This window comes from Aptenodytes patagonicus, chromosome W (assembly GCF_965638725.1).
Source record: "Aptenodytes patagonicus chromosome W, bAptPat1.pri.cur, whole genome shotgun sequence".
NCBI classification, from domain to species: Eukaryota; Metazoa; Chordata; class Aves; order Sphenisciformes; family Spheniscidae; genus Aptenodytes; species Aptenodytes patagonicus.
The window spans coordinates 46,438,425-46,460,095 of record NC_134981.1 but is presented as its reverse complement, the minus strand read 5'-3'; the positions used below and the strand labels follow the sequence as shown (position 1 = coordinate 46,460,095).

The window sequence follows — 21,671 nt, the reverse complement described above, 5'->3', positions numbered from 1 at the left end:
GACCCAGGTCTTTTCTGAGGCAGGTGAAGTATCTAAAGTCAAAACTCAGGTACCTCCCCTAAAAAGAAAAAAAAAATAAAAATTAAGTTTTCCCTTCATCCTAAACTACCTAAACTATGACAGCCAGAGGTATTTTCCCTTTCATCCTCCTGACCACAGCCTATATTTCTATGATACCATTTCTCTTCATGCTGATAGAGAAAACCTAATAATTTCCCAGCCAGGTTGGTTAATTATAGAGAGCTGGCTGACCCCAAAGTGCTGTGCTACAGGGGCATAATACAAATTATAAATGGCTAAACCAAACCAGCATTCTAGCTACATCCCCTACCATCAGGTAAATAGCCTATATTACACTGGGGAAGCTAGCAATGGTAATACAGACTTTTGATGGGAAATTACAAAGCTCCCGCTATCTGCTGCTAAGATTCACATCAATAAAGTATTGGAAAGCTGACATTCTTCTTCTCTGAATCTTAAATTGGGGAAGTTTGACAAAATAAGACCCACTTCTAAAAGACAGCAGCTGAGCTGCCAGATAGCAAGTTTACATCCAAGTGATATTTTGTTAAAGGAACGAGGGAAATGCAACATTTATTGGGATTTCCTCTGAGCAATGGCCAAGATAAAGAAATTTAAAGCTAATCTATCCTATAATTTCTTTTTTTTGCTTCCATTTTTAAGTTTTCAAATCCCTAGAAACAACTATAGGTTTTTTGTTCTCCAGGGAGTTCTGCTGTTTTCTCAAAAATTACCAAGTTTCTGTGGGTAGAGTGTCTCCACAGACACTACAAAGTTCCCAACGGAGGGATATCATATTTAGCACAAAGGAAAAGCTGACAAAACTGCAAAGTGTAAGGTTACAATAGATAATTAAGTCCCATAGAAACAGTACTATATTCAATTGTTTAATTTAACCTAGTAGCCTGATCTTAAGGTAGTAACAGCTGATGAAAGGAAAAAGACCTAGATTTACAGGACAGTAAGGTCAATTTCTTTTGCAAATTATTTCATTATTGCAGTATATTGGGTCTGGCTGGGATGGAGTTAACTTTCCTCATAGCAGCCAGTATGATGCTGTGCTTTGCATTTGTGGCTAAAACAGTGTTGATAACACACCAATGTTTTGTCTATTGTTGAACAGTGCTTGCAGAGAATCAAGGCTTTCTCTCTTTCCCACTCTGCCCTGCCCTGCCCCAGCAAGCCAGTCCTTCAGTGACAGAAGTCACCCAAGAGGTGGAAAACAACTGGGTCCTAACCCTGAGCGAACTTCAAGATATGCAGAAAGATTACAACTGCTAGCCAGAGGAGCGGATTGCTGCCTGGTTGCTCCAATGCTGGGATACTGGGGACAACAGTCAGGACTTAGAGGGTAGGGAAGCCCAGCAGCTGGGATCCCTAGCTAGGGATTGGGAAATAGAAAAAGAAATACAATGAGAGGTGACAATCCGCAGACTCTGGAGGCGGCTCCTGTTGAGCACAAGGCAAGGTATCCCCTCAAGGAAGGTCTTGTAAACTACCGAGGTAAGCAGACCACTGTTGAGGAAGGTGGCCAGTGTCTGAGAGAATTAGCAATGGTGGTCTACAGTGACCTGGACAACAACCAGGCCTCCAAAGACCCAGATGGTGCCCAGTGCACACAGGCCATAGAATCACCAGTGCCAAGTACAGGGGCACGATCACTTCCCTACTCCTGCTGGCCACACTATTTCTGATACAGGCCAGGATGCCATTGGCCTTCTTGGCCGCCTGGGCACACTGCCGGCTCATGTTCAGCCAGCTGTCAACCAGCACCCCCAGGTCCTTTTCCGACAGGCAGCTTTCCAGCCACTCTTCCCCAAGCCTGTAGCGCTGCATGGGGTTGTTGTGGCCGAAGTGCAGGACCCGGCACTTGGCCTTGTTGAACCTCATACAGTTGGCCTCGGCCCATCGATCCAGCCTGTCCAGGTCCCTCTGCAGAGCCTTCCTACCCTCGAGCAGATCAACACTCCCGCCCAACTTGGTGTCGTCTGCAAACTTACTGAGGGTGCACTCAATCCCCTCATCCAGATCATCGATAAAGATATTGAACAAGACCGGCCCCAAAACTGAGCCCTGGGGAACACCGCTCGAGACCGGCCGCCAACTGGATTGAACTCCATTCACCACAACTCTCTGGGCCCGGCCGTCCAGCCAGTTTTTGACCCAGTGCAGAGTACACCTGTCTAAGCCGTGAGCCGCCAGCTTCTCTAGGAGAATGCTGTGGGAGGCAGTGTCAAAGGCCTTCCTGAAGTCCAGGTAGACCACATCCACAGCCTTTCCCTCATCCACTAGGCGGGTCACCTGGTCATAGAAGGAGATCAGGTTGGTCAAGCAGGACCTGCCTCTCATGAACCCATGCTGGCTGGGCCTGATCCCCTGGTTGTCCCGCACATGCCTTGTGAGCGCCCTCAAGATGAACCGCTCCATAATCTTCCCCGGCACCGAGGTCAGACTGACAGGCCTGGAGTTCCCCGGATCCTCCTTCCGGCCCTTCTTGTAGATGGGCGTCACATTGGCAAGCCTCCAGTCGTCCGGGACCTCCCCCGTTAACCAGGACTGCTGATAAATGATGGAGAGTGGCTTGGCGAGCACCTCCGCCAGCTCCCTCAGCACTCTCGGGTGGATCCCATCCGGCCCCATAGACTTGTGAGCATCCAGGTGGCGTAGCAGGTCGTTGACTGCTTCCTCTTGGATTGTGGGGGGTTCATCCTGCTCGCCGTCCCTGTCTTCCAGCTCAGGGGGCCGAGTACCCTGAGGATAACTGGTCTGCCTGTTAAAGACTGAGGCAAAGAAGGCATTGAGTACCTCAGCCTTTTCCTCATCCTCGGTGACAATGTTCCCCCCCGCATCCAATAAAGGATGGAGATTCTCCCTGGCTCTCTTTTTGTCCGGGAGACACTGTTGTTCCACACACTCCAGGAACCTCCTAGACTGCTTCCTCTCTGCCGTGTTGTATTTCCAGCAGACATCTGGGAAGTTGAAGTCCCCCACGAGAACAAGGGCTAGCGATTGAGAGACTTCTGCCAGCCACTTGTAGAACACTTCATCTGCCTCTTCATCCTGGTTGGGTGGTCTATAACAGACTCCCAGCAGGATATCTGCCTCGTTGGCCTTCCCCCTCATCCTTACCCATAAACACTCGACCGTATCATCATCACAATCGTTGAGCTCTAGACAATCGAAACTGACTCGCAACACTCCTCCCAATGCAGCCCAGGATACCGTTAGCCTTCTTTGCGGCAAGGGCACACTGCTGGCTCATGTTCAACTTGTTGTCCACCAGGAACCCCAGGGCCTTTTCTGCCAAGCTGCTTCCCAGCTGGGGGGGCCCCAGCACGTACTGGTGCCTGGGGTTATTACTCCCCAGGGGCAGGACTTTGCCCTTCCCCTTGTTGAACTGCATGAGGTTCCTCTCAGCCCATTTCTCCAGCCTGTCAAGGTCCCTCTGGATGGCAGCATGACCCTCTGGCCTGTCAGCCACTGCTCCCACTTTTGTGTCACCAGCAAGCTTCCTGAGGGTACACTCTGCCCCATCATCCAGATCATTAATGAAGAGATTGAACACTATTGGTCCCAGTATTGACCCCTGGGGTACCCCGCTAGTCACTGGCCTCCAACTAGACTTTGTTTCCCCTGATCACCACCCTCTGGGCCCGGCCATTCAGCCAGTTTTCAATCCACCTCACTGTCTGCTCATCCAGCCCATACTTCAACAGCTTCTCTATGAGGATGCTATGGGAGACAGTGTCGAAAGCCTTCCTGAAGGCTAGGCAGACAATATCCACTGCTCTCCCCTCATCTACCAGGCCAGTCATTTCATCATAGAAGGTTATCCGGTTGGTCAAGCATGACTTCCCTTTGGTGAATCCATGCTGACTACTCCCGATCACCTTCTTGCCTTTCATGTGCCTGGAAACGGTTCCCAGGACTGGCTGCTCCATCACCTTCCCAGGGATCGAGGTGAGGCTGACTGGCCTGTATTTCCCTGGATCTTCCTTCTTGCCCTTCCTGAAGATAGGAGTGACATTTGCTTTCCTCCAGTCTTTGGGCACTTCTCCCAGTCGCCATGATCATTCAAAGATAATTGAGAATGGCTTTGCAATGACATCTGCCAGCTCCCTCAGTACTCGTGGGTGGATCCTTTCAGGGCCCATGGACTTATGTATGTCCAGTTTGCTTAAGTATTCCCAGAACTGATCCTCTTCCACCAAGGGTACATCTTCCTTGCTCCAGCCTTTGCCCCTGGTCTCTGGGGCCTGGGATTCCCAAAGGCCGGTCTTGCTAGTAAAGACTGAGGCATTTGGTACCTCAGCCTTTTCCATGTCCTGTGTCACCAGGTCCCCTACTCCATTCAGCAGCGGGCCCACATTTTCCCCAACCTTCCTTTTTCCACTTATGTACTTCTAGAAGCTCTTCTTGTTGCCTTTGATATCCCTGCCCAGATTCAGTTCCAGGTGGGCTTTGGCTTCCATAGCCTCATCCCTGTATGCTCGGACAATATCTCTGTATTTCTCCCAGGTTACCCATCCTTGCTTCCACCCTCTTTATGCTTCCTTTTTGTGTTTGAGTTTGGCCAGGAGCTCCTTGTTCATCCACGCAGGCCTCATGGGATCTTTGCCTGACTTCCTGCTCGTTGGGATGGACCGGTCTTGAGCTTGGAGGAGGTGACCCTTGAATATTAACCAGCTTTCTTGGGCCCTTCTTCCCTCCAGGGCCTTATCCCATGGCACTCTTCCAAGCAGATCCTTGAAAAGGCCAAATCCTGCTCTCCTGAAGTCCAGGGTTGTGAGCTTGCTTTTCACCCTCCTCCCTCCTTCCCCTCAGGATCCTGAACTCCACCATCTCATGGTCACTGCAGCCAAGGCTGCCTTTGATCTTCACATCCCCAATGAGCCCCTCCTTGTTGGTCAGTAGGAGGTCCAGCAGAACACCTCTCCTCGTTGGCTCCTCTGTCACTTGGGTGAGGAAGTTGTCATTGATGCTCTCCAGGAACCTCCCAGATTGCTTATGCCCTGCTGTGTTGTCCCTCCAGCAGATATTGGAGTGGTTAAAGTCCCGCAGGAGGACGAGGGCCTGCAAACGTGAGGCTGCTCCTAGCTGTCTGTAGAAGGCCTCATCCACTTGTTCTTCCTGGTCAGGCAGCCTATAGCAGACACCCACTACAATGTCACCCTTACCTGTTTTGTCTTTAATCCCTACCCATAAGCTCTCAGTCAGCTCATCATCCATCTCCCGGCAGAGCTCCACACACTCCAACTGCTCTCTCAGGTGTCCAGTACACCTGGAATTGTCTGCCTCAGGGGTAGAGACACAGTCCTACCATTTGTCATGGACTGACACAGGCTGCACTGGAACAGGTCAAAGCCCCTGAACATCTGCAGTACATTGACAATATTATGTGGGGCAACATAGCAGAGGAATGTCCCTGGTCCTGCCCAAACAAAGTCCCTACATACTGTGGTAGAAACTAAGGTTCCCGTAGTGGCTGGGAAGTGGCTGGGAAAGGCAGTGTGGGTTGCTCCTCCCTTGGAAAAAAGCAAACCCATTCATGGGATTTTTTTCACTCAAGAATCTGAGTGCACTTGGTGGGTAATTGTCGTGGTTTAACCTCAGCCGACAACTGAGCACCGCACAGCCGCTTGCTCACTCTCCCCTGACCCTGGTGGGATAGGGGAGAGAATCAGAAGAGTAAAAGTGAGAAAACTCATGGGTTGAGATAAGAACAGTTTAATAATTGAAATAAAATAATAATAATAATAGAATATACAAAGCAAGTGATGCACAGTGCAATTGCTCACCACCCACCGACCAATGCCCAGCCAGTCCCCGAGCAGGGGTCCCCCTGGCCAGCTTTCCCCAGTTTATGTACTGAGCATGACGTCACATGGTATGGAATGTCCCTTTGGCCAGTTTGGGTCAGCTGTCCTGGCTGTGCCCCCTCCCAGCTTCTTGTGCACCTCCAGCCTTCTCAGTCGGTAGAGCATGGGAAGCTGAAAAGTCCTTGGCTAGTGTAAGCACTACTTAGCAACAACTAAACCATCCGTGTGTTATCAACATTCTTCTCATCCTAAATCCAAAACACAGCACTGTACCAGCTACTAGGAAGAAAACTAACTCTATCCCAGCCGAAACCAGGACAGTAATGCGAAAGGATGGGGAAATCTGGTGTGTACCTTGAGGATATTTAACCTTGTGAGCTAGTGAGTAGGCTGTGGCTGAGCAAGAGGTTGGGAGGCGACACAGCCAGGACAGCTGATGCAAACTGACTAAAGGGATATTCCATACCATATGATGTTGTGCTCAGGAATGAAAGCTTGGGGAAAGGAGGAGGAAGCTGGGACGTTCGTGGTTATGGCATTTATCTTCCCAAGTAACTGTTAATGTGTGCTGAGGCCCTGCTTTCCTGGAAGTGGCTTGACATCTGCCTGCTGATGGGAAGTAGTGAATTAATTCCTTTTTTTGCTTTCCTTGCGTGCACAGCTTTTGCTTTCCCTATTAAACAGTTATTATTTCAATCCATGAGTCTTCTCATCTTCTTTCTATTTTCTCCCCGTCCCACGGGAGAGGAAAGTGAGTAAGCGACTGTATGGGTGTTTGGCTGTTGGCTGGGGTCAACCCACCCCATACAGCAAAGCTTAAACATCCTAACCCTCCTGCCTCCAGTCTTTCATTCCCCTTAGTTGATGTAAAATGAAGAGCTACTGTGTTTAATTTTCCTTCTGAATAACATTCCCCAATGATGCAATGTATCAATGTATGTTAGCTTCATTAAATTAGGGAACTGAAATTGTAAACATTTGTACATACGGTAAATGGTGAGTGACTTTTCAGAATTTGTTTTAGAAAACAGGGTCTCATTCCTTGCTGTCTATTAGCTATATTGAACATTTCTGTGATTACTGTTCTAATTAATATTTGACTAATGAAGATTATATGCAGGAAAGGTAGTTCTTCTTACTTTCTAACCACTCAATTTACTACTACTTCAAAAGAAACCTCACAAGAACAAGAATGTCTTCATTTTCAAAGCTGTCTATATTGTACAGAATAGAAAGAAAATGCTTCACACAGTTTTTAAGCAGCAAATACTGGTTTATTACTAATTTTTTTCTTACTTCCATTGTGCTATTAGCCCTTCATATCAGCATTGAGGTACAAATGACTACAATATCACAATTATTAATGGACACACCAAAAACAGATGAGCTGGACAAATAAAATAAACAATATAGTAAATTTTTAATAACTTGGTAATAAGCCATTTCAAGAGATACTAAATAATGAAGTTTCAAGATTCAGGAAAATATAATTCCTACTCAAGTATATTTAATTTGCAGCCTAATGTAAATGCTACCATTCCAGCCTTGAAACTCAAGCGAAAAGATTCAGCATTTGTATAGCAGAAGGATAACCAAAAGTTTATTTTTTCTCTTAGTGGCCTTAGCTTGGTGTTAGTCTAGTATAGACTTATAAGTGTATGTGGCATATTGTATACTAGTGCTAAATTCATGCAACATAGCAGGATTCACGCCATATTCATTTAGGACAAGTATTTCAAGTTAGTGAATGCATAGTTATAGTTAGACTGAATGAACCAACTTGAAATTTCCAGAGTGTAAAGCAGTTCAAAATATAGTAGCAATTGTGTGAAAAAGAGAGGAAAATCTGTTTTTAAATATATACAATATGAAGCATGGACAAAATGTTTAACTTCTCAGGCTGTTTGAGGTAACATTATCTTATATAGCTGTGGTGGATTGACCCTGGCCAGCAGCTAAGCACCCACACAGCCACTCACTCACTTACACACCCCCACCCCCCCCCAGCTAGCAGGACAGGGGAGAGAATAGGAAGAGCAAAAGTGAGAAAACTTGTGGGTGTAGATAAAAACAGTTTAATAGAAGAAGGAAAGAGGGGGGAAAAAAACCCATAACAAACAAGCAACCCGAAGTAGATCGCTCACCACCTCCCACAAGCAGACCAATGCCCAGCTAGTTTCTGAGCAACAACCACCTTGGAAGCCAAAACTCCCACCTCCTTCTTCCTCTACCTCAGTTTTATTGCTGAGCATGACTTTATATGGTATGGAATATCCTTTTGGTCAGTTGGGGTCAGCTGTCCTGGCTGTGTCACCTCCCGAACTCTTGTGCTACTTGCTTAGGGGGGCAGAGTGAGAAATAAAAGCCTTGATGCTGTGCAAGCAGTGTTCAGCAATAGCCAAAACACTGGTGTGTTATCAACACTGGTTTAGCCACAAATGCAAAGCACAGCACGATAGGGGCTGCTATGGAGAAAGTTAACTCCATCCCAGCCAGACTCAGTACAACAGACTTTCAATTATATGTTAAAATCCTCCTTTATGCACAGAAAAGTGCACAATGGTTATGTGCATGACAATTATTATATGTGCAATTGAAAAGGTACTAAAAAAAAAAGTTCATATTTTATTACTTGACTCAGTGTAACCATTTTTTAAAAACTTTTAATTTTCTTTTCATTTTCATCCTCAACAATACTGCTGTCCATTTCCTGCAATATTTGTTAAGCAATCTAATACTAAGTATATAGGTTATTTTCAGAAAAAAAAAGGGTTTTAAAGTAAAAAATAAAACGTGGTTCTGCCAGGCTATAATGCTAATACAAAATTACAAGACACAAGAGTAGGCTGTTTCACATTTTCAAATTTAACTCATGCCTTAGCACACTAAGAAAAAGATGTGTGCCAATAGGAAGACTGAGCATATTCAGCATTCCAAACTTGGGGTACTTTTCTTTAGCTGTTGCAGAATCCCCAGTGGTTTCAAGGGATGCTGCTCAAATCCGTTAATAAGGAATCGACAGCAGTGCTCCCTTTATCTGCCAAAAGCTAAGAACTATATCTGAAGATTGGAACAAGGCTTATCTTGGTTGACTGGCTGCCTTCTGCAATGTAGGACATAAAGTTCAAAGTCTCCTGCAATTATCATGTTGCAAAGTATTTTTTAAAACCGCTCATTTGTCTCAACATTTTCTTGTAACCAGTCTTTCACCTCAGACAAGCAAATGTTTTGCACAGGCAACCCTTCCCCCCACCCCCTTTTTACATTGGTGGTTTTGGCTATGGCCACTGTTACAACAGGAAAAAAACATTACATTACTCAGGAAGGAAGCTAATGAGCTTTCCCTCCCCAAACGCCATTAGACATTTCCTGAATAAAGGAGAAGCACATAAATATAAAGAACAATATGTATGCTGTATGGTTAAAGCTACATACAGTTTCTGGATAGAAAAGAAATACTAAGTCAGCTACTCTAATGCAACACTATTACACTGTCTTATAATGTATACCCAAGTGCTTTGTCCCTTCTGCTTTGAAGTGACTTGAAAGTAGTGATGCTTTCATCACTTCCTCTGGGAGAATATTCCAAGCTATAAAACAACTCCTTGTAAGGAGTTTTTTTCTATGCACTTACTTATGAGTAAGTACTTAAGAGTAAGCATTTATTTTATTGTTTTGAATTTAGCTCTGTTTAATGATAACCCAAATCTGTGCTTTTATTACTTGGTTTATTTTGTAGATTTTGGATATTCTTTAGACTGAGGGATTTCCCAATCTGGGAAAAAATAAAAATCTGAAAAATAAATAAAATACCTAATGTCAAATTTATGGAGGTTCAGTGACTGACCCTGAGGAAACAAATTAGTTGTGCAATATTATTAACATTCAGTATTATTCAGCTTTAAAAATGCAGTAACTTTTTCAGTGAACAGAATGTAAATATTTTTATGTTGATCTATGTTAAAGAAATTACATTAAGAATTAACTCAAAATCATCAAGCTTTCCATGTAGTTAATCTGTATAACATATTTTGGATTGTTGTTACTTTAATGCATTATTAGTCTTTTTTTTTAAATCTTGTAGCTGTAGAGTAATTTAAGGTGTGATTCTGCAAAAATGTAACCAAATACATTCTAAAGTGAATAAAAGACGCAAGATTGAAGTATGGCACTTGTTTAAAATCTTCATGCATTTACTCTTCAAATCTCTGTAGAGAAGGGTAGTCTTTCACTAATGGTTTGATCACAAACACATAAAATATGTATGTTTATAGCTATTCACATGAGTAATTTTTTGACTAATCAGTAAGACCACTCATGCAAGTTATGCATGTGTTTATATGATTAAGGCCTACATGCTGTATAGCATTTCATATTATGTAGAATGACATATTGGCTGGGGCCAATTGTACAACAGCATTTTGTCCCCAAAAATTTCCCTCCCAAAAAATTTTCAAGACAAAACCTGCAAAATCCACTTTTTGTGCTTTTCCCTATTCTTTCTGTTCTCACTTCTTTTTCTTTTCTCTCTCTGATAAATTGCTTGTTTCTTTGCCTTCTTTGTTTAAGTTCCTCCCCATTCCCTGATCCACTACTACCTTTTATCTCTTCCGATTTAGTTTTGAGATTTAATATGTTACTAAAAAACTTAACCACATTTTTGAGTTTAACTCTTACTGGAGTAAGAATGGGGAAGAGAAGTGCCCCTACTGGTACATTGTCTGTGCCATACACAAAACAGCACATGGTCCTCATAAGAAAAAAAAAGAGAAAATTAATAGAGTCACCAACTGCTTGTCATAGCTTCTCCTAGTATTTATATTTTATGACCTGTATTTAAAAGCTGACTCAGAATTATTTTAAATGCCATTTAGTTAGTTTTAATTTCAAATAAGATCTAAAATCAAGAAAACAAAATAATTAAGAGCTTAACTTACATCATTTTAATTTTACACATCATTTTCACGGTGTTACAATACATGCATTATTTTATTGTATTTATATTATAAAATAATGCCATCACACTAAGACATTTCAGAGTGTGTCTTATACCGGGTTCTTAACATTTCACCAGTAGCTGAGACACTTGGCTTTTATTCTTCCAAGGAAATTAAGACATGGCAATATGCCAACATAACACAGTGCCCGTTGAATCTAAAGATTTAATTACAGAACCTTATTTTTAAAAGAGAGATCACAGCAAGTCTCCATACCACATTTAAACAATGAAAATGTGTCATTTAATATGTATTGATTAAATTCCCTTGCTATTCATTCCAGGGAAACATTGTTATTGATGCTCATGTGAAATACTCAAAAGGCAAAATAAATACAATCTTCCTTTTCAATTTGTTTACCCATCCAAAAAATACAGTTGTTATTCCAAGCCAAAACCAGCAGCCTTTGGCTATAACAATTCAGAACATACATAAACAGTGAAAGCAATTTTATATTGAAGAGAATAGAAAGACAAGCTAGACTCAGGCCAAAAATACTAGCCAGTTTTAACTAGATTTTGTTTGCAATGACCCTACCTAAGCTAGAGCCTTTCAGATAAGAACGTCTTCAGACACTGCAATGTAGACAGAAAGAATCAATAAATCACTCCAGGTAAAAGAAAAGTACATATGTGTATAGAGCCTTTAATTTCTCTTACTCTCCACAAATTAAATGTTAGTGAACTGTTAAATTTCAGCAGTCATTAATTCCAGGGAAAAGCAGCATATCTCTACCATGAATTAATGCTAAATTAACCTAAAAGTATAAATGATTCCCCCCCCCCAAAAAAAAAAATTGACTGCCTATTTTGTTTGCAACACTCAAAATATTATATACTCAAACTTTTTGTGCATGACAATACTTAGTTCACCATGTTTTTTATACTCTTCAGAAAGTTTGTCATTAATCATCTGCCATACAACTGTTTATAACTTCTTATATAATACTAATTACATCTGCAGATTCTGATATGTCCTGGTTTCGGCTAAACCACATCATGATACCAGTATATTATCTTAATACCAATGTGAACTGTAAATACACAGAACACTACATATTGCCACTATTTTTCTTTATCAGTTGTATCTATGGAAAACAACCACCAAACCTCACACAAACCCAAAAATCATTACACTGCTACTTAACTATCATTTTTTTTTTCATTCAAAGGCCAATTAACACTCCATTAAAACATTAAAGTATTAAAACAGTCCATGTCTTTGATGGGTTTTTTTCCTAATAGTATGTTGCAAAATCAGCAAAAGGGACTAAAGATCATCCCAAGATAAGAAAGGCAATTAAATAACATAGGCATTTTAAAGCTACTGTGTTCTCTAGAGGGCATCCCTCTCCTTTCTTACAGGTAGGTTAGGTGCAGCTCGCTGGGACTGCTCTGAGCCTGGTAACCCAAGTTCATGCAAGAGTAGCTCTTTCTCTTCTGAGAAAGGCTGCCTTGTGAGCAATGTAATATTTAGGAAACTGGAATAGTTCTGAGATGTTATGAATTTTCTTAGAATTTAAGTGGTTGCTGGCAAAGAAAAGATAGCCAAGTAAAGCTTCACAGAAAACAAGAACAGTACAGTGGAGACAAAGAAGACTAGGAAGATCCCAGTTGGAACCCCCTACAAAGGGCAACAGGACTATTGAGTCCAGAGAACTTGGTTAACGAAACTACAAGTTTAAAAGAAAATGAGATAAAACTACTCAAACTTGTGAGGGTAAAAGGACCCACTTATTTATTTGGGGCTTTTCTAATAGCATAATGAACTTTTTTTAAAAATCAGGATTGGGAAAGTTATGTGCATTTTCTCTATAGATATGGATATGTGAAGAAAAGACTGAAGGACACTCCATCAACAAACGGTAGCAGCATACATATGGAAATGGGTCAGAATGAGCTCATATTTTACATGTACCACCTCTTCCAAAATATTTTACACTTATTTGTCTGTTAGAGTTCTAAAAGTAAGCTCAAGCAAAGTCTGGGGCTCTAAATACAGAGAAATTGTAAGCATTTCAAAGATGAGAATCAAAGACAGTGAGAAAACTTTATTGTGAAAATACTTTTTTTTTTTTTCCTGGAAAGAGAGGACTTCCTAATAATGTAGTAAGGAAGCAGTAATTATTCTCACACTCTTATATTATCATTTGTTTTACATGCCCTGTCATGCTTTTTACTGAGAAAGTTGTTCCAGTATGCAACCCTCCCCCACAAAACAAACAACCCCCCCCCCCCCCGAGAATTACTACAAAATCCATTTGAATTCAATAAGATTTTTCAGGTTTTGGCCCGTTTTACTGACACTATCACTTAATACCCTTATAAAGAGCAACTTTCTCTTTAACTGGAGATCTCATAAGTGCTGGGCACAGAACTCTGTTTATCTTTAAGGTATTCAACATCTTTGAAATTAAGATTCAAATATTCAAAGAATGCCTCACACATCAAGCCTAAAGATAGAAATGTTTCATTCCCATTGTATATTTTGAACTTCAGAGCTGGCACTTTTGGATTTCCAAATTTCTCAGTGCACTGTTTTACTTCAGATGATAGAAAAGATGTCACAGTGATTTCATCAAAGCTCAGAAAATATTTTAACCCTTATTTAAAATGATTTTCACACTAGCCTCATACTTCTAGCTCTATCTCAAGGACAGACTCACCTCTTCTATAGTACTTTAACTGTTTTATAAAGCATAAACAGGACATTATGTAGCACTAAATCACTCTTTCAGATTCAGTCCTGAGAAAATTGAGTCAAATTTAACCTAACTACTGCAGTCAAGACTTTAAATAACATTATTGAAACAGAAAATCCAAACATTTAAAACTAATATTGTCTATTTTTACAGTTGTTTTGAAGTTAAATCCATTACAATACTGTGAGGCAGTGACATATAATACCAATGGCATGCTATAATCAAACTGAAATGAACACACTCATATGTCAAGTAAGGCTTTAAAAAAAAGTAAACCAAGCTTCACTGAGAATTCACCTTGTAATTATGTTTTTAACAACTACAATCTTACACATCTATTATGTATTTAAAGAAATAACTGTCCATTCGGTGTAGTAATAACAATGAGAAGTATCTTAATATAAATCAGGAGTCTATACTTGCAAAAAAAGCTAGACCAAGCAGGATATAACTTCTATAGAGGCCGAGGAAGCCTTCCTCTCCCCTTAGCATCAGAAAAGGAAGCATTAAGGGTGGAACACTACTTAAATGTCTTACAAAAAATGTTAGGGATCACAGAGATGGCAAAATAAAATCTATACCACAGACAAAAATAAATTTATTTTAGCCAGCAGAAAGAAAAATAAAATCCCTGTAATTATTGTCTTGCTACCTGACACAGTAGGAGAGAGGTAAAGTAAATGCATACACCATATAAATGTAAATATATAAGGATGGACTTTTTGTACTGCCTAGTAACTAACAAAAGGAGGGAAAAAAAATCCACCTTAAGATAAAGTTCTTCCTAAGAAATGGAGCAACTTGAAAAGTTAAAACCTTCCTTGTATTTGAGGGAAAAGAATTCAATTACTGCCACCCATAGTCCTTACATCTGTGCCAGCTAAATCTCACTTAATGTGATTTAAGTCAATTTCATTCCAAATTAAATTATATTGGAAAAGGAACTTCTTACTCTAAAATAATTTTATTTATGAGTTACAAGTCACTTCATTACTGGGGTCCATTACTGGGGTCTCTATTGTCAGCAAAGCAATCCAATCCTCAGTCAGCCTAAGTTATTATATTTTCACTGGAGTCAGTGAAAGTAATTAGAGTTTAAGAGGTAATTTTAGAAAGGTCCAAAAAGTGACTATATTCTCTTAGAGAAACATTTTCTGCTCAGCAAGTTTGTTTCTTGGTTTAACTTTTCTTCTAGCTTTAACAATAATCTGTCTGTCAGATCTTCATAGGCCTCTAAGCAATAGGTCTTTCCTGTGGTGGGTTTCATAGCAAGTTCAGAGAGATCTCCTTTCACAACAGGCTCCTGAATTTCAAGAGAACTTTAAAGATCGTATGTGTTTCAAAGACATTAGCTTGAAGTCTGTTCATGAAAAGAATAAAATCACTGTACCGTTGTCGTGGTTTAACCTCAGCCGGCAACTAAGCACCACGCAGCCGCTCGCTCACTCCCCCCCGGTGGGATGGGGGAGAGAATCGGAAGGGTAAAAGTGAGAAAACTCATGGGTTGAGATAAAGGCAGTTTAATAGGTAAAGCAAAAGCCACACACGCAAGCAAAGCAAAACAAGGAATTCATTCACTACTTCCCATGGGCAGGCAGGTGTTCAGCCATCTCCAGGAAAGCAGGGCTCCATCACGCGTAACGGTTACTTGGGAAGACAAACGCCATCACTCCAAACGTCCCCCCCTTCCTTCTTCTTCCCCCAGCTTTATATGCTGAGCATGACGTCACATGGTATGGAATATCCCTTTGGCCAGTTTGGGTCAGCTGTCCTGGCTGTGCCCCCTCCCAGCTTCTTGTGCACCTCCAGCCTTCTCAGTCGGTAGAGCATGGGAAGCTGAAAAGTCCTTGGCTAGTGTAAGCACTACTTAGCAACAACTAAACCATCCGTGTGTTATCAACATTCTTCTCATCCTAAATCCAAAACACAGCACTGTACCAGCTACTAGGAAGGAAATTAACTCTATCCCTGCTGAAACCAGGACAACCGTGTAACTTTACACCATAAAAGCTTACCTTCAGTTGTATAGACCAACACCTGTGACCATTCCTTGCTTTAAGAACCATCATCCGTTAAGGGTTCTCTCTTCGGAATCAATGAAAACATGAAGGTCTTTGTAAGTATTAAAGACACTGCATATCCTACAGAGGCATCTTCAGATTTTTGTTAAAGAAACTTGAAGTAGCCTCATGTGAGAGGATTAAGGGATAAACTTCAAGGAATATGATGAAAAAATAGAAAGAACGAGCAGGATTTTACCAAAACCTGACTCTGGTTGATCACCATGACAAATATCCTTTCTTATATTCTGGAAGACACAGTCAGTTAATGTGCAATTTGACCAAGATTCACAGAAGGATAAAACAAATATGTTGTTATTCAGCCTACTTTAGTGAAAGCAGACAGCACTTAAGTCATGCTTAATTTCTATTGATTTCCATAAATGTAAATAAGGATGAAAGGTACCTACAGGCAGAAAATTCACAGAACAAGACATAGCAAGCAATTCTTGCTACCTCAAAAAGAGGGCAGGAAGAACTAGCAAAGATGAGAATATGGCCAGTGCACTATGACTATACAGTGAATCTCTACAACACTCTTAAGAAGTGGAGTTGCTATTAAGTTCTGATCACACTTAAAACCCAACCTTCTTGAGAAGTACACATAATGAAAATACAATAAATACACTCTGTCTGCATTCAGAAATGTCATATCTCAGTCTGAGCTCCAGATTTAAGAACAGAAAAATAATTGTTATTCAATACCAAGCTAAGTGCTTTATTTATTATGGAAGCATCATCTCAAGCAGCAACATTACTGGGATTAGATTTCTCTCTCACCCCACAGAAATACAAGAAAGAAGAGTAACTACCATTTTAGCATTAAACTAATTAGATGAAAATTATGTAAGTAACCTGGAAACAATTATCAGCCTTGAAATGACATACCTTAAAAAAAAACCCAAACATTAAAAGAAAAAAAAAAGACTTATAATTTTCTTGACTCTCTTTCTAATGTTGTCCTGGTTTCGGCAGGGATAGAGTTAATTTCCTTTCTAGTAGCTGGTACAGTGTTTTGGATTTAGGATGAGAACAAAGTTGATAACACACCGGTGTTTTAGTTGTTGCTAGGTAATGCTTACACTAGCCAAGGACTTTTCAGCTTCCCATGCTCTACCGACTGAGAAGGCTGGAGGTGCCCAAGAAGCTGGGAGGGGGCACAGCCAAACTGGCCAAAGGGACATTCCATACCATGTGACGTCATGCTCAGTACATAAACTGGGAAAGCTGGCCGGGGGGGCCGCTGCTCAGGGACTGGCTGGGCATCGGTCGGCGGGTGGCGAGCAATTGTACTGTGCATCACTTGTTTTGTGTATTATTATTATTATCATATTATTATTATCATTTTATTTCAATTATTAAACTGTTCTTATCTCAACTCACGAGTTTTTTCTCACTTGTGCTCTTCCAATTCTCTCCCCCATCCCACCGGGGTCGGGGGGGAGTGAGCGAGCGGCTGCGTGGTGCTTAGTTGCCGACTGAAATTAAACCACGACAGTCCTTTTTGGCGCCCAACGTGGGGCACAAAGGGTTTGAGATAATAACAGATTAACCGGAGTGTATTAAGGAACTTATATCTGTTAGTAGTTGTGGGTCACAATGTTGGTTTCTCTGTTCTCAATATTGGTTTGTATAATCTGCATCGCGCTCTTTTTCCTGCTGTACATGTTAAAGATTGGTGTTGGGTTTTGCAGTTTGCTGTGGTCTGCAGTGAATAGTGATGTCTCGCTTGTGAGGTTTGTTTTTAGAACGTTGACCTTGACGTTAGCGTGGTATGTAAATTTCTCAATGAAGCCGTTACTGTACCACGGAGACCATTTAGTGGAGACAACTAGCAATTGCAGTAACTTTTCTGAGAGTTTTTTTACGGAGGAAATACAGAATGGCAGTGTCACTACCTTCTTCTATGATGTTTCCTCCTTCATTACAGTAATTTTTCAGTATTTTGAACATCCTTGGGCAGTTAAGATACTTCTATTAATACTTCTTGGGAATATTGTTTCGGTTTTGTCTAAAGTTGGTAAGCAATTTAAGAATATCATCTAGAGATCTGCCCCAAGGCTGGATAGTCATGAGTGGCAGGGTGTGTGGGACAAGATGGGCAAGTACCTAGGCCAATGGGAACCCCCAGTGTTTTGGAACTTCACCCCTGAGCAAGTGCAGAATCCTGAAAAGTTAGTAGAATATTTGGACAAAGTATGCTGTCACCCTGGCAACTCCAGAGAGATGCAGATCATTGCAACATGCTGGGGCCTGGCCCATGCCTACCGAGCCCTGTTCAACACCATTCAGTGCCCTCAAAGGGAAGAGAAGGTCTCTGGCTCTGACGGTAAAACGACACGCACTGCGGCCACTCAGACCCAGGCAACAGGCCCTGCGGCCACTCAGACCCCGGCAACAGGCCCTGCAGCCACTCCGACCCCGGCAACATGCACTGCAGCTACTCAGATGCCGGCAACGGGCCCTGCGGCCACTCAAACCCAGGCAACAGGCCCTGCGGCCACTCAGACCCCGGCAACAGGCCCTGCAGCCACTCCGACCCCGGCAACATGCACTGCAGCTACTCAGATGCCGGCAACGGGCCCTGCGGCCACTCAGACCCAGGCAACACGCACTGCGGCCACTCCAACCCCGGCAACAGGCCCTGCGGCCACTCAGACCCCGGCGACATGCACTGCGGCCACTCCAACCCCGGCGACGTGCACTGCGGCCACTCCAACCCCGGTGACATGCACTGCGGCCACTCAGACCCCAGCGACACGCCCTGTGGCTGAACCAAAGAACCAGCCTGTGCCGGTATCAGTCGCCCCTGTACACAAGAAGAAATCTTGGAAGCGGAAGTCGGCTCGTTTAGTAAGGGAGGAAGAAGCTTCTTCTAAAGGGGAAGCGGAGGAAGAACTGTACGACTACCCTGGAGAAGGGCCATCACAAGAACGGGAGGAGGAGAGCCGGCCGCTGACCGGGGAGGAGGAAGAGGAAGAACTCATAAACGAGGCAGTGACCACCCGATCTCTATCCCTGAGTGAGCTGCGAGATATACGAAAAGATTTCAGCCGTCGTCCAGGCGAGCATATTGTCACCTGGCTGCTCCGATGCTGGGATAATGGGGCCAGTAGCCTGGAATTAGAGGGTAGGGAAGCCAAGCAGCTGGGATCCCTTTCTAGGGAAGGGGGCATTGATAAAGCAATTGGAAAAGGGACACGTATCCTCAGCCTTTGGAGGCGACTCTTGTCAAGCGTGAAGGAAAGGTATCCCTTCAAGGAAGATGTCATATGTCGCCCAAGCAAGTGGGCCACCATGGAGAAGGGTATCCAGTACCTGAGAGAATTAGCTGTGCTGGAGGTGATTTATGATGACCTGAACAATGAACAACTATCCAAAGATCCAGACGAAGTCAAGTGCACACGACCCATGTGGCGGAAGTTTATAAGGAGCGCACCATCGTCATACGCCAATTCATTGGCAGTGATAACCTGGAAAGATGGAGAGGAACAAACAGTGGATGAATTGGCTGGTCAGTTCCGGCAATACGAGGAAAGTCACTCTTCCTCCCTCGTCTCGGCTGTGGAGAAACGGTCCGAAAAACTGTCCCGGGAGATCCAGCAACTCAGAGAGGATAGGTCCTACTCCTCACCTGTACAGACCAGTATCTCGGCTATTAGGAGTCAGCGTTATTTTGCTCAAGAGAGAGAATATAAAGGGTACACACCACGGGGCACCCTATGGTTTTACCTGCGTGACCACGGAGAGGACATGAGGAAGTGGGATGGGAAACCTACCTCAGCCCTAGGGGCACGGGTAGGCGAATTGCAAGGGAAAACAATCACAGAAAGAGGTTCTTCCAGGAAAATTGCTGCTCCAGTTTCCAGTGGGCAGTTCCCCAGACAGAGTAGAAGGGCTGATCTCACTCCTGATCTTAATGAAGAAACTTCTGACTCATACGTACAAGAAATGAGAAATGAGTACTGTGAGGAGGACTAGAGGGGCCCTGCCTCCAGCCAGGGGGAGGAAAGGGACAACCGGGTTTACTGGACTGTGTGGATTCGGTGGCCTGGCACATCAGACCCACAGGAGTATAAGGCTCTGGTAGACACCGGTGCACAGTGTGCCCTAATGCCATCAAGATATATAGGGGCAGAACCCATCTGTATTTCTGGGGTGACGGGGGGATCCCAACAGCTAACTGTATTGGAAGCCGAAGTGAGTCTAACTGGGAATGGGTGGCAGAAGCACCCCATTGTGACTGGCCCAGAGGCTCCGTGCATCCTTGGCATAGACTACCTCAGGAGAGGGTATTTCAAGGACCCAAAAGGGTACCGGTGGGCTTTTGGTATAGCTGCCTTGGAGATGGAGGAAATTAAACAGCTGTCCACCTTGCCTGGTCTCTCGGAGGACCCCTCTGTTGTGGGGTTGCTGAAGGTCGAAGACCAACAAGTGCCAATCGCTACCACCACAGTGCACCGGCGGCAATATCGCACCAACCGAGACTCCTTGATTCCCATTCATGAGCTGATTCGTCGACTGGAGAGCCAAGGAGTGATCAGCAAGACCCGCTCACCCTTTAACAGTCCCATATGGCCAGTGCGGAAGTCTAATGGAGAGTGGAGACTGACAGTAGACTATCGTGGCCTGAATGAAGCCACGCCGCTGCTGAGTGCTGCTGTGCCAGACACGCTAGAACTTCAATACGAATTGGAATCAAAGGCAGCCAAGTGGTATGCCACAGTTGATATTGCTAATGCGTTTTTCTCAATCCCTTTGGCAGCGGAGTGCAGGCCACAATTTGCTTTCACTTGGAGGGGCGTCCAGTACACCTGGAACCGATTGCCCCAGGGGTGGAAACACAGCCCCACCATTTGCCATGGACTGATCCAGACTGCACTGGAGCAGGGTGGAGCTCCAGAACACCTGCAATACATTGACGACATCATCGTGTGGGGCAACACAGCAGGAGAAGTTTTTGAAAAAGGGAAGGAAATAGTCCAAATCCTGCTGAAGGCCGGTTTTGCCATAAAACAAAGTAAGGTCAAGGGACCTGCACAGGAGATCCAGTTTTTAGGAATAAAATGGCAAGATGGTCGTCGTCAGATCCCAATGGATGTGATCAACAAAATAACAGCCATGTCTCCACCAACCAGCAAAAAGAAAACACAAGCTTTCTTAGGCATCGTGGGTTTTTGGAGAATGCACATTCCAAATTACAGTCTGATTGTAAACCCTCTCTATCAAGTGACCCGGAAGAAGAACGATTTCAAATGGGGCCCTGAGCAACGACAAGCTTTTGAACAAATTAAACGGGAGATAGTTCACGCAGTAGCCCTGGGGCCAGTCCGGGCAGGGCAAGATGTAAAAATGTGCTCTACACCGCAGCCGGGGAGAACGGCCCTACCTGGAGCCTCTGGTAGAAAGCACCAGGGGAGACTCGAGGTCGACCCCTGGGGTTTTGGAGTCGGGGATACAGGGGATCCGAGGCCCGCTATACTCCAACTGAAAAAAGAGATATTGGCAGCCTATGAAGGGGTTCGAGCTGCTTCAGAAGTGATCGGCACTGAAGCACAGCTCCTCCTGGCACCCCGACTGCCGGTGCTGGGCTGGATGTTCAGAGGGAGGGTCCCCTGTACACATCATGCAACTGATGCTACATGGAGTAAGTGGGTCGCACTGATCGCACAACGGGCTCGAATAGGAAACCCCAGTCGCCCAGGAATCCTGGAAGTGATCATGGATTGGCCAGAGGGCAAAGATTTTGGAATATCGCCAGAGGAGGGGGTGACACGTGCTGAGGAGGCTCCAATGTATAATGAACTACCAGGGAATGAGAAGCAATATGCCCTGTTCACTGATGGGTCCTGTCGTCTTGTGGGAAAGCATCGGAGGTGGAAAGCTGCTGTATGGAGTCCCATGCGCCAAGTTGTAGAAACGGCTGAAGGGGAAGGTGAATCGAGCCAATTTGCAGAAGTAAAGGCCATCCAGCTGGCTTTAGACATTGCTGACCAAGAAAAGTGGCCAGTGCTCTATCTCTATACTGACTCATGGATGGTGGCAAATGCCCTGTGGGGGTGGTTACAGCAAT

General features: G+C 43.6%; 1 protein-coding gene across 2 annotated transcripts in view; it reads right to left on the bottom strand.

Annotated features, from left to right (window-relative positions):
* LOC143171854 (single-stranded DNA-binding protein 2-like) overlaps window positions 1-21,671 on the bottom strand; it is a 219,751-nt gene that overhangs the window by 86,946 nt on the left and 111,134 nt on the right. The gene's annotated exons all lie outside the window — the stretch shown is intronic.